Source organism: Stenella coeruleoalba, assembly GCF_951394435.1.
Source record: "Stenella coeruleoalba genome assembly, chromosome: 16".
NCBI classification, from domain to species: domain Eukaryota; kingdom Metazoa; phylum Chordata; class Mammalia; order Artiodactyla; family Delphinidae; genus Stenella; species Stenella coeruleoalba.
The window spans coordinates 42,396,087-42,410,907 of NC_137162.1; the positions used below are offsets into that span (position 1 = coordinate 42,396,087).

Sequence of the window (14,821 nt, forward strand, 5' to 3'; positions counted from 1 at the left end):
TTAAGAACAAACTGCAGTCTAAGAAACATTTATTCAAGAAAACCTACTGTCACTCAGTAAGGCAGAGTCACTGGCATTTGAACCATGAGCTACTCCCTCCCTCCCACACACCTTCTTGAGCCCAGTAAGATGGAAACTCAACTCCAGGTGGGTGCAACTAGAACACAGAAATTGTCCTCCCACCTCCAAGTTGAAGGTTATGACATGTTCCAGAGGGGTGTGGGACAACAATATTTCTCATCCTCTCTACCCAGTTACCTTTTGTAGAGGCTAAATTCCAAGTGAGTTGGAGGCTCCATTCTTCTAGGCAGACCACCACTCAGAATCGGAGGCTCCAGCAAAGGTGCAACACACTGAGAATACTGGTGATCAACTGCCTTTCCCCAGCTCATTCTTAGAGCAGAGGTTACATTCTTCTCTTTGTAAAGGTAAATGGAAATTAAAACAAGCGAACAAAAAAACACAGATTGTCACACCTACCCAGAGCTCTGCTTCTAAAGCAGCAGCCCACTCAGAAACAAGCCACTATCCCAGGATCAGCTCCAGAGCCATACCTCAGAGTTTTTGCCCAGGGGGCGAGATATGCTAATAGGAAGCTCTATAGCTCTCCCCAATTTGAAAGAGAATGTGAGAAAGTTCAGGCCTAAGGACACTCTCAAAAACAGTGGTTTTAGTGGAAAGCATTTAAGTGGAGGATAGTGGCTTTATGGGAGATATAAACTAAACCATAGCCCAGCAAGTTTTCCAGAAACAAACAGGGAAAGAGTTGGCTAAGAAAGCCTTCCTGGAATCAGAACAAACCTCAAAAACAACCCCTTTAAAGGAGCCAGTATATCATTGGATCTGTCTGTGCAGTAATTTATGCTGCAGGGCATGGTTGCAAACAATAGAGCGATCCGCTGTCAATTACTTGAGCACTGCTCATCCAGTACAGCTGCATGTATTCAGGAAGGAGACAATCAAAAAACAACAACAACAAAGAAAAAACAAATAAAAAACCAACCAGGCAACAGAAACTGTCTGAGAGGGGCCAGATTTTGGATTAAAAAAGATTGCAAACCTCTGTATACATTGAATACTTGATTTAAATTTTCAGCTAACTTTTGCAACTAAAATTAGAGCATTTACAAAAACAGTTCAACATCATCTTAGGACAGTTATGTGGATTTACAAAGTAGCTCTGCAAAGGTACAAATAATTTTGAAGTCTACCTGATGGTAGATGATCAATAAAGAGTCAATGGGTGTATTCCAAGGTGTATGTTTTTATTTTAACATGAGAATTGTTAACAAATGTGGTAGTAAAATTAATCTTTGTATATTGAAAACATTTATAACTTAGTCTATAACTTCTATTTTGATTTATAAAATATCATAGCTTACTTGATATAATTATGTCTCCATAACCAATTCCAAGTACATTTGTGTTCATGAATGTCTTAATTTCCTATGAACATTTTTAACCACAATATTGTGTTCCACCCAAAAATAAACTTTGTCACAAAACTATTTTCTCCAAATATTGAGCTTTTAAATGAATTTACAATAGCATTAATAATTATGTCAGGTGTTTTACCTTTATGGAATCAACTTCTAAAAGTTTATCTGTTGCCAAGATTTGTATAAAAAAAATGGAACCCTTAATTGGAGATAACCTATTCAAAACATCTGTTGAAACTGACATAAGTCAAGCATAATTTAAATATTTAGGTAGTTCTGCTAACAGTGCTAACACATTAAAAGCTATCATTCCACTTATATTTGTGCTCTAGGACAGTCATTTTTTCTCAATGAAAAGTCAGGCTTCTCATTGTGACAGGTAAACCCAGATTTTGCAGTTGAATCTGTTTCCATTGTTTTCAAGTATAGTCTTCTAGATTATTGAGTTTTGGTGTGGGCATTACTGCTGTTAAAAGATTCATGTATTCTTATTTTCATCTTTTCTGTGATATCACTATTATCACTACAGTCCCAATGGTAAGTGTTACATGTCAGTGAATATTTTATGAAAATTATACTTTAATTGGTACCTTTTTGAGTATTTAAAATGCAGTAATTAAAATCATATTTTCAACTTATTATTTCTAAAAGTGTTTATTGCAGAATAAAAATGTGTTCCTAAAAACCAAAATCAACTTCAGTAGCAAGAATGCTCATAATAATTTTTATAAGTGCTATAGTAGAACTATTCAGCCATTTTGTGAGCATATTTTGTGTACACCCTAAAGTACAATTTCTCACATCTCTTCCTGACCCTATGTACTAGCAATCTAGAATGGTAGGGCATTTTGAAAGGAGCAGGATAAGCCATGACAGCATTGCCAAACATCCAGCAAACATCCATCAGGCTCAACAGCATTCAATACTTCTCTAGTTTTCCTTTTGAGCTCACCCTGCATAATGTTTGTTTGTAAGGAAGGAGTTTGTAATGCTGCATGTAAAACAGCTGAGGGAAAGAGAGTTGCACAATTAGCCATCTTTTTTTTTTTTTGACAGCCATCTTCACTGAAAATGCTTAATTAGACAAAAGCAGAGTGGAAAGTACAAAGTGGAGTCCTGTGGAACCCATCACAGGTTATTTTCATAATTTTTGAACAATAATATGTTCTTCAAAATGGAAACCCAGGAGATGCTGATGCTGAATTGAATGGGATGCAGAACTATAGCTGTAACTGGGATTCTTGAAGGCAAACATTTTGTATGGTTACACTAACATTGATAGAAAAAATGCAAACTCACTCAAGATATTTAATCAAAACAGGTATTTGATTATAAGGAGACAGAATGATTGACTAGAATTGAGGAACACCCAGAAAGTGAAGCTGTGCCTCTAGAGGGTGTGGATTCTAAGAGGCCCTTCTCTTTGCATATCTGTTCTTTCTGAGTCTGTGCAGTAACTAGTTTAGTCTAGTAACTAGTAAATTTAGTCTCTGTCTAGTAATTTTTTAATTTTCCGAATTTATCCTGCAGGCAATGCGGAATCTGTGGAACTATATGAAAGAAAATATGATCAGATTTATATCTTACAAAGATGAGTGTGATTGTAGAAAGAAATGCTTTCAAATGTTCCCACCCCTCCTCTTTAAAATCCCAAGAGAAGAAAACATAAAATCTCCTTTTGGAAAGTTTCTCCTGCCTTAACAAAAGCAGGTCCCAGGAAGTGATTTGCTTGCTGATAGTATGTGTCCCAACTGTACGAATTGAATCATTCTTTCCAAACCAACCTTATAGGCACTAGAAAGAATCCTTTGAATTGTACTTATAGTTCTCATTACGCTCCAGGTACTCAAATTAATGTGAAATTACTTCCTCCGTGAATAGTATTTTGGGTACTGTGTCAAGGGGAATACACCACAGCACGATAAATGCAGATGTTTTCTGAGTGGAAGCTCTGCTAAGGTAAGCTCATATTATAATTCTGAGCAAATTTTTTTCATTATTTTGAATATAAGCATTATCAGACTACAGAGGAAATGGTTTAATATATATAAACATTAAATTTAAAGGCCCAAACGTTAAGTATAAATATTAGGAGTTTATTTCTGTAATGTATTTTACATGTATTTCCTTTTAAATATTTCCTTTAGAATGTGTATTTCAATGTAATATTCATTTAGTATTTTTACTTCATAGGTCATGTAGGGCTGTGTTCCAGAGTCTTTTCTGTAGATCAATGGCAGTGTGCTCTCTGAGATTCTTCTTTATAACTTATTCAAATACATGTTTCTTAACTTCCCTCCTTAAAAGTCTGATTCAGTGGGTCTGGGTCCTCTTTATGTAAGTATTACAAAGACAGTTAGGGGTATTCTCTACCTTTAAATATTTACAGGTTAGAAATGTTTCATATAAGACCCTTGTATTCCATTCTCCCTGCCCTACCTGAATATATATTCACCTTTGTTCATGCTTGCACCGTATGAGCCTTCTAAGTGAAAATATTCCTACCTATAGTTTTATCTGATTTTATCTATCCCTATACATGGTATACTTCAAAGTACTTTGAGTCTACATATTCCTGTCAATTTTGCCTCCTACCAAATCCAATTACTCCTCTCCATTTTGATTACCACCAACTTTGTCTGTTACATGCATATCTTTAATAAACTACAGGTGTAGATTCCTAACTAATCTATCTAATCCATGTTCCCCTCCTTCTAATCTACTCCTCATAATAAAGATGCAGTCAACTTTTTAAAGGGGTCAATCATGGTACTGTGTTTCCACTGGTACCAGTGTCAGCTCAGAACCTGTATGCCATAAGCCTCATAAGAGCTATATATTTTTTCATCAGTGTACAGTTTTTCGGGAAAATGACCATAGGTCTCTTTGATAAAAGGACTCATGAATTTGCTATTTTACATGCCTGCTGTGGCATTGCTGGGACTTTTCTTAAGATAACTGGGCTTCCCTTCTATAGACTGACTCTAGGTCTGAGAACTTGCTCATCTGGAAAATTGAAAGAGAAATTTTGATTTTCTATTATGATGGATAACTTTTGTTCTTCTATTCACCAACTGTTAAAGATTTTCCCGTATGTAATTCAACCAATGCTCTTCTTAGCTGCCATCTTATCTCACTAAAGTAATTATGTCACTTTGCCTTTGTCATGTGAGTACCGTTATTTGCCTTATGCTATTCTGGAATGCTACTGTTGCCACTGACAATAGAAGCATCCCGGGAGAGTAACCCTAGCCTATAGAGGAAAGACAGCTTTGTCCTTATAAACAATATTGGTACCCCTCTACTTAGTAAATTCTACAGTGCTTTGGTGAAGAGTGTGTCCCTTGGACCTTCCTGGATAAAGCTTTTGACAAAATCTAACATTCTTTCATGATGTCAAACTTTCAGCACACCATGAATAGAAGGAAACTTCCTCAATCTGAAAAAGGGTATCTTAAACAAAGAAACCAAAAAACTGTGGTTAACATAATACTTAGTGGTGAAAAACTGGGTGTTTCCCCTCTAAGTCTGGGAAAAGCCAAGTATGTTCATCCACTCTTCCTATTCCTATTCAGCATCACAGAGGAGATCCTAGCCAGTGCACTATAAGCAAGGAAATAATAGACATAAAGAGCGGAAAGGAAGAAGCAAAATTATAACTCTTTGCAGACACATATTATTTGGAAAGAAAATCCCAAAGAACTAATAAAATGCTAATAGAACTAATACACAAGTTAAGCAAGTTTGCTGGATACAAGATCAATATAAAAAATCAATTGCTTAAACTGATTTAAACAGAAATCAAATGAGCAATTAGAAATTGATATTGAAAAAATACCATTTATAATAGCATAATAAAACATGAAATTCTTAAGTACAAATCTTCTAAAATATACACACTGTCTATATGCTGAAAACAAACTAAAGAAATAAAGAACTAGATGAATATATGTATATAACATACACACATATTGTGCTTATAGATTGGAAGACTCAATATTGCTAAAATCTCACTTGTACTCAAAGTAACCTATAGTTCAATGCCACCCAAATAAGAATTCCAGTAGGATTTTTGTAGAAATTGACAAAATTTACACAAAAAGGCAAAGGAACAAGGAGAGCCAAATCCATTTTTAAAAGAAAAAACAAAACTGGAGGACACTAACTAGCTGATTTCAAACCTACGGTAACCAAGAGTGTCATATTGAATAAAGGACTGACATATAAATTAATGGAAAAGAATAGAATGCCTTTAAAATACATATATGTATGACTTCTGTACAAATCCAAAGGCAGTTAAATGGAAAAGTGGTAGTCTGTTCAATAAATGATGCTAGAAAAATAAATATTCCTCTGCGTAATGGTTATCATATATATATATATATATATATCTAATAATTAAATGATACTCCTTATTTGAAAATATTGGGGTCTAAATCCTCTCCCCTTGAATGAGGTCTGCACTTAGAAACTCATTTTTATCAAATAAATGTGACAGAAATGAAGGTGTGTGTTATCTGATACTACATCATAAGGCATTGTTGCTTCCTCCTTGACAAGTCTCTTGGATCACTTAGTCTGGGAAATGCCCTTGTCATGTCATGAGGACACTAAAGCAGTCCTAAACAGATTTCTGTTTGGCAAAACTGAGGCCTCATTCCAACAGTCCTGTGAGTATGGCTCTTGGAAATGGATTCTCCTGCTCAGTTAGGCTTTTGGATGAATGCAACCTGGAGGATATCCTGATTACAACCCAATGAGAAACCCTGAGCTAGAGCCATCATGCTAGCCAGTCCCAAATTCCTAGCCTTCAGAAAATGAAATAATAAATAATTGCTGCTTTAACTGCTAAGTTTTGAGGGAATTTTTTTACACTGCAAATGGTAACCAATATGCAAAATAATGGTTTACATTTGAATCATATACAAAACCTAACTGTTATGGATCATTGAATTAAATGTATAGTTTAAAATAATAAAACTCTTAGAAGAAAGCATAGAAAAAATCCTTGGGTTAGGTCATGATTTCATAAATAAGACTACAACAGTAGTCTTTTTTCCCCCAAAAAGAGATAAATGAAAAATTGGAATTATGAAAATTTAGAAATCCTGTTCTTTAAAAGACACCTTAGGGCTTCCCTGGTGGCGCAGTGGTTGAGAGTCCGCCTGCCGATGCAGGGGACACGGGTTCGTGCCCCGGTCCGGGAAGATCCCACATGCTGCGGAGCGGCTGGGCCCGTGAGCCATGGCTACTGGGCCTGCGCGTCTGCTCCGCGGCAGGAGAGGCCACAGCAGTGAGGGGCCCGTGTAGCGCAAAAAAGAAAAAAAAAAAAAAAAAAAGACACCTTAAACTGAATAAAAAGGAAAGTCTGGAAGATATTTGCAATTGCATATATAATTAAGGACTTTTATTGAGAATATATAAAGACCTCTTAAAACTTAGTAAGACAACAAACAATCCAATACAAATGGCCAAAAGATTTTTAACACACGTTTCATTAAAGGAAATATATGTCACTAAGGGAAATACATGCATGATAAATAAGCACATTAATGTCATGTCACTAGAGAAATGAAAATTAAAACAATGAAATACTCCTCTAAAAGTATTAGAATTGCTTAAAAATAAACAAAAACATTTTTCTGTACCAAGTGGTAGCAAGGATGTAGAACTCTTGTTGATTGCTGGTTGGAATGCAAAATATTGGTAGTTTCTTATAAAGTTAAATTTAAACTTACCATATAACCCAGAAATTCCTTCTCCAGGTATTTACCTAAGTAAAATGAATCTTTCTGTTTGCACAAAACCTGTAGACAAATGTTTATTAAATAAAGTGGCTTTATTCATAATTGTGCAAAACTAGAGACAACTGAAATGTCCCTCAACTGGGAAATGAAAAAACACAATATTTATAAATTTAGTAATAAAAAAGAGTGAAATCTTGATGAATGCAACAACATGACTAAATCCCAAATACAGTATGCTAAGTAAAAAAGACATACTCAAAACACTACATACTATATGATTCCACTTATATATCATTATGAAATATGCACAAATCTTAGTTTCATAAATTATACCTTATCTAAAAAATGAAAAGTATAATAAACATAATCAAACAACTATATAATCCCTAAATCATAAATATTCAATAAAGATGAACTTTTAGTAAGACTCATTAGGAGACATTTATTTTCATAGTTTATTTCTCAGCTAATTTTCTTATTTTCAAGTTTAATTTAGTCACTCAGTTTTTATAACATCTGACTGAGTCGGTAGATCACTGAGAAGTTTGTTAGGAAGAGCTAGGAATTGGCTGACTCTGTTTTATTTATCCTTCTCTTCCAGTCTCTAGCATTTCAAATATTTCCATTGCATCCTGGAGGAATCCTTGGCTTATCTAATAATATTTTAGGAATTAGTTACAAATTGTCTCAGAATGCTGTGAATACTATTTTAGCTTTTTCTCTACTTTTTACTCACTAATTTACATTACAAATTAAAAACTATAATCAATTTACCCATTAGTGAAGTTCAAAGCAATGAATAAGGCAGTGAAATTGTCAGAGCTAATGAGTTTGCTAATGCTTATACTTTATCCTTATTAGCTCATTCTTTATTCCAGGCATTCATTCAGAATTATTTTAATGATTATCTATTTAGACTCAAGAATTATTGAAGGAACTGATTATTTAAATGAATAAGGTGCATAAATTATCTTCCCATAGCTCATGGAATAAAGGAAGAAATAGAAAAACAAACAAAATTATATATTATATTATATTACAGTACAGTATACACTTCATTATATTATAAACAAAATTATGATAATATATTAAAATGTATTTGCCTGTCTACCTTTCCATGTTCAAGGCAGGGGTTTGTCCTGTGTCCTCCCTGATCTTATAAATCCAGGAAGAGTTAGTTTTTCAGTCTATTCAGCTTTTTTGTTAGGACAGAGTGGCAACTTCTAAGGTCCCTATATGAGGAACTAGAAACTGCACGTATTTTTTTAAAATTCATCTATATATTTCTTTAGGTTGTACACAACTTATTTGTATGTATATGAATAAATTTAAAATGTTGAAAATTAAGAATAAATTTATACACAAGCAAGGCTGACTGTTTATAAGTGGAATCAGTGGCTGCCTACATCCCATAATGCCAAATACCACAGACGACCCTTTATTTACATAAAGTTCTGTCCATGTGTTTGATGATAATTGTTAAGCTATGACACAGAAAGAACAATTTGTAAACCATATACAGAAAAAATAAAAGCTGCAAATAAGATGTGATTTGACATATCCATATAAAGGTGTGACTTACCAGATTTTTTTTTCATGTAATCCAGATAATTGTAGATCCACATGCAATTATAAGAAAAAGTGCAGACAGATTCCTGGTAAACTCTACCCACCTTCCCTCAATGTTAGCATTTTTCAAAACTATAGTATAATATCACAACCAGAGAATTGATGATACAATCCACTTATGCTATTCAGATTTCTCCAGTTTTACTTTCACTCATTGGTGTGTGCACGTGCGTGTGTTATGCTCTATCCAGTGTTATCATCTGCACAGCTTCTACCACCAGTCAAGATACTGAACAGTCCTGATGCCACAAAGCTCCCCTCTGTTAATGTTTTATCCACCCCATCAGATTTTTTGAGATATATTTTCTTTATCATTTATTTTTTCAGTTTTTAGGTAAAAATCACATACATCCCAAGAAAATATGTCAATTAGTAGGAAGAGAAATAGAAGTAAAGGAGAGAGAGAAAGAGAGACTTTTTTTACGATTCCTATTATTTTGGTTTCCGTGAATAAGCACCATCTTAATGCTGCTTTATAAACTGCCTTGGTCATGAAATAGCTTCTAGCCTATCACTAGATTTAGTTACGATTTTTGTTTTCTGGCTTTTCACTGTGCAGAATGCTTTCCAAGTAGAATATAAAACTAGTTCATTTATATCATGCTAAGTCTGTATCATCAAATTTTTAAACAAAAACATCAAACCATCAACTTCATGGAAGTCTAATTAATTTTCAGAACTTCATTGATTCCATTCTTTTAATAAGTAAGTAAAGAGACTATAGACATGTATCTTTGAGGTTGATTTTTTGTTTTGTTTTGTTTTGTTTTTGCGGTACGTGGGCCTCTCACTGTTGTGGCCTCTCCCATTGTGGGGCACAGGCTCCGGACGCACAGGCTCAGCAGCCATGGCTCACGGGCCCAGCTGCTCCGCACCATGTGGGATCTTCCCGGACCGGGGCACGAACCCGTGTCCCCTGCATCGGCAGGCGGACTCTCAACCACTGCGCCACCAGGGAAGCCCAAGGTTGATGTTTTAAATTAGGTCGTTTCTCTTTCAAGAAAGAATAAGACATTAGAAAGCATATATTCTTTCTAATGTCTTATGTAAAAAATGAGTAATCTAAGTTTGGAGTCCCTACTTCCTCAACTCACATATATTCACTTCTCAACAGTTAAAATTCACTTCTCAACTGTTAAAATGTAGTCTTTGCTCTGATTAGTAAATAAAATTTGTCTCTATCAGTTTACTAATTAAGTCTTATTTGGTCAATAGATTAACAGATTTCAGCCCTCCTATTTCACTATTTTATTGCATTGGCTATTCTGAAAGTGCAGCTTCAATTTTTTTGCTCTAAACTACATGAAATTATTTTGTATAACTGTGTACTTCCTTGGCTGATTTTAAATCGAATTATATTGAAATGCATATTTTAGATATTTGCAAAGAGTATAAATTCTGAAATATTAAATTCTGTCATTTAAAAATAAAAATGCTTCATTTTTCATATAAATTAATAAAATCAAAAAGTTATAATGATTCAGTATCTATCATTAATTTAAACATATGAATATGATTTTTTCAGTATACAGAAATTTTATGCTGTTTTTCTTCTTTATGTATTCATGAATTCTTTTCACTTACCCTATAGAATTATATTATTAAATGTTCTATTTAATTGCTTAGAAATATTTTATTGATTTTATTATTTTATTTATTATTTTTAAATTTATCTTTTACTTTTAAATAATTTTTTATTATATTGATTTTATTGATTTCATTGACCAGCTTATCATAATTCTGTCACAAAATTATGTCTTGCATTAAAAATATAGGGAGTGTCAATCCTTAAATATTAAAAAATGTCCTTTGTTATTATTAAATATGAGCTATTATTGATATTACAATTAATACTCAATACAATAGTATGAATAAATTACTGTATTATACAAATAATTATTAAATGCAAATAGTAAATATTAATGGGATTTTATTTATTAACAATATTAATTAATGGTGAGCTATTATTAGCTTTTTTTCAAATAATTAAATCATTGAATAGGTGGATTTTATTACTACATTGATTTTATTAGTCTTCTATTAGTAATGAAAACTATCAGGGAAGTTATTATGATTATCAGTGCCAGTGAAATTCTGAAGTACTTCTGTTATTTAATCCCATTTTTGACTCAGCTAATATGAACTTCTAATATGGTTATCATTAGATAGTATATTAGACAGTGAAGCCTCTCTGCTAGAGACAAGTAATTTGGAAAAATATTTGGAATTTCAAAGTATCTAAAATAACAATAACTACCATTTTCTGATTGCTTAAAATGTATGAGATACTGTGATCAATGTTTCATGTATACTGTTTTATTTTTCTCATTATAATTCTATGAGATAAGTTATGATTATACCAATACTACATATAAAGGAAAACTGAGGTTCCAAAGATCTGAGGGGTCAAATGAACTTTCAAAATTCTTACACTTATTTAATAGGGTGGAGAACCAGAATTCAAAAATAAGAACTGTCCAAATCCAAATCTCATAACCACTGTTCTAACCTCTCACCATGTAAAATGAGCCTCAATATGAACAGACTTTTTAAATTGCACCTGACACTCAATTCACTTCATTTTGAGGCTTCATTGATAAACCTAGTAACAAGTGTAATTTAATATGTATACTAAACTCTTTCTGGTGAATTGTTTCTCTTATTTTATATATTATAAAGTAAAACTAAGGGTAATTCATAGGTTTTGTTTTTTAATATGATATACTCAGATCATTTTAGAAAAAACATATTTCTAGCTTTAAACTCCAACATTACAATTTATCTTTCATATTGTTATTCTTTGTACTACTAGTTGAAATATAGTTAAACAATTTAGCTGTACCTCAATAATTAAATTCACTTGGTGTCATTTTGTACAAAGTAAAAGAACACATATGTTTTATGCCCTAACATCTTGCAAGTCAAGACTAAATATACATATATGAATTTTAACAAAACATGCTGGGATTGCAGAGTGGTTTAATATCTTAACTTTGATTAAATAATTTCTAAGCTGATTATACCACTATTAATGTTCATACAAACTTTATTAGAGTACATTATTTCTAGAAAGTGTATACTAGATTTTTGGAACATAGAAAATAATTACAGTTGTTGCCTTCATCATGAGTTCAGTCTGGATTAAGGAAATATGACATATATGAATAAACAAAGTATGTGAGGATATATGCAATGTAGAAAAGATTTCTCAGAGGAAATGATTCAGACTATAGGAATTCAGAGGAGGAGCAGCCATATGGGTGACAGTTGTAGGGTCTGAGCACAGGGAGGTCAAGTGAGCAATAGACTTTATAGAAAGAAACCGAGAGAGACATTCCAGAAAGTTGAAGAAAAATTACTCAGGTTTTCTGGATGGAAGAGTGGAATGCCAATAGCTGAATGCTAATGTTAATGTGACAATAATTGTTTAAGGCACATTCGAAAGGAAAACCTGAAGTCAGGGACTCTGGTGAGAGAACTAGTAAAAAATATCACCCTAGCGGTGGTGATAAGAGTGTCAGAATATGTCAACTTTCTAAAATGATGATTTAACAGATTTATTAATTACCTGTGTGATCTTAGATTGCTGTATCTAGGAGTCTAAATATTTCACTGGTAAGTATTCATCCAATAAATACTAAATAAGTAAGTAAAAATAAGTTATTATAACTGGGAAACCCTAGCACTTTTGGATGTTTTTTTAAAAATCACTCTCAAAACTGTATGCTAACAGCTACAAAGCATTGCCATTTTATTCCCTTACAGTGTCTGGACTTCTCCTGGTTGGAGATCATGCATTGTTCATCTCTGTATTCCCTTTGCCTAGCTCAATGCCTACATTAAATAAAAACAGGGATATTATCCTTCAAGATAACATAGAAATGTGGAGATAAGCAATTATGTGCAGCGAAGTACAACTAATCAGATCATGTAAAAGGTACAGTGGAAACCAAACAGAAAGAGAGAAATAGTTGTGTGAGATTTAGAGACTGCTTCACAGGCTGACTAGTTTTCAGCTGAGCCTCTAAGGATAAGTAAAATGGAGAAAAGGGAGAGAGTATGTGAAGGGTATTCTAGGTCTAGGCATTAGAAAAGATATTCTGTGGGGACATGGACTACAATGTGAATACATGACAATATATTAAATATATAAATATACATTAAAAGTCTTTTTTAATACAGTAAATATTTGTATTTCATTTCAGATTTTTGTCATTGATCATAATTTGGCAAAGATAATGATGGAAAACAGAATGCAACTTGATATTGATATTTTACTATGATGGCATAAATACCCCTGTATGTTTTTGGTGGTGAGATGCAAAGGTAAAATATCACTGAAGTCAAAGTTAATGAAAGATACAAAAGGAATGGGAAGAAAGCAATTAGCATTCAATTATGGTATTGCTGAGACATATCTAGGATGCATCAATAATCAATCACAGTTATTTGTTGAGCATCTACTTTTTTGCCCAGTGCTATGTTACAAAATTAGATACAGAACTGACCATCTTCCCTTGGTGTGCTTAATTACTCTGTTAAAAACAACTTTTTTTTTTTCTTTTTCCTCATGAACACCATCTCTTTCCCCTCTGCTCTTTCTTTTTTCACTTATTTCCCCTCTTTGGGAAAACTGCCTCTTTCATAGCCCACGTATTACCCATTGGCATAAGCCCAGGCTTGACTATTTATCTGGGTAGATTTGAGCTTGATTCAAGTTACATAGCATTTGGGGTTCAATAATCAGATTGCAAAAGTTTAGAGACAATCCTTTCATTTCTGGGAAGGAGTTAGGAAGATCCTATTTTTGAAGAAAGGGCGTGGGGAGGAGATAATTAGCTTATATATTTAGGGAAATAAGAGATGGAGAATAAAGAGTTGGGGAAGTGGTGTGCCTGTGTGTGTGTTTGTGGGGGGCGGTATTTGAGCTTTTGAGCACATGGATGTAATCATTCAAACTAGTATTGACTTCGCAGTGATATGAATCAGTAAAGCACCTCTCTTCATTTAACTGTTTTAAGTTCTGTTTCTGACTTTTAATAACTAAAGAGCTCTGCTTAATACAAAAACATGTAGCTGCTTATTATCATGGTATATGCTACAAAGAAAAATTATAGCCTGTATGACAGTATATTCGTAAGAGAGATATATTTGGAAAGTAGAAAAGACATATATAAGTGAATTTATTTTTAAACCCAATTTATATTAAACAATTATTGACTTTGCATGAGCAAACTAAAACATATCCCAAAAGGTCTATATGAAAATTTACAGATATAAAAGAAAGAAGTGAACTTGTTAACCCCAATTTACCATTTGACCATTCAGTCCAAACTGAACAAATGATCTGAAGTACTACATAGCTGATTTACATTTTACATTTTTCTTTGGTAGGAATAAGAAAGGCAATGACTGGGTAAAGAATATGAAGTGAATAACTGTTATAATTAATCACACCGTTTAGTTCAATAGAGCATCAGAGGCGATTTTTCATACTGAATGGATTGACTAGTCAGATGAAACTATTTGGAAATCCATCTTTCTAGCACATTTAGTGTGTAAAGAAACAGTCTAAACTGGAGGAGCCAAAGAATAAAATTAAAATTTCAGCAGTAAAGAAAACTGAAATGAAAATATCAATAATTTATCTCAATATTGAAGCAAGAGGAACCTTATGGCATCTTTGCTATGATTTGGTATCAAGAAGTACAGCCTTAGTCTACTTTTACAATGACTTCTCCTTCTGTATCCACCTTCCTTTTCCTTCTTCAGTGTCTCTCTGTTGCTATAGTCAACCTTGCCAAAGAGACATGGTGTTGATTTTGTTTTCAGGCTGAATAGTTTTGGAAATTATTCAAGTGTACAGTTACCAAGTCAGGGGTGAGACAAATTATGTTTAATTCACCTAGAGGCAACTTTTGCCGTTCTTTTGTTCTATTTGTACCATTTTTTGCCTTGCACATTAGTGTTCTCAGAATGAGTTTATGAAACTGAAAGTTGGCTCAT

The 14,821-nt window shown here is 33.3% G+C and overlaps 1 protein-coding gene across 4 annotated transcripts in view; it reads right to left on the bottom strand.

Annotated features, from left to right (window-relative positions):
* Window positions 1-14,821, bottom strand: part of LOC307175180 (uncharacterized protein) — a 310,674-nt gene that overhangs the window by 107,981 nt on the left and 187,872 nt on the right. The window contains exon 1 of one of the 4 annotated variants that reach the window (XM_079900048.1): window positions 259-379. The exons of the other annotated variants lie outside the window; for them this stretch is intronic. The gene's annotated coding sequence lies outside the window, so the exon portion shown is untranslated. Of the gene's footprint in view, window positions 1-258; window positions 380-14,821 lie in introns of those variants that run through there. 4 annotated transcript variants of the gene reach the window in all.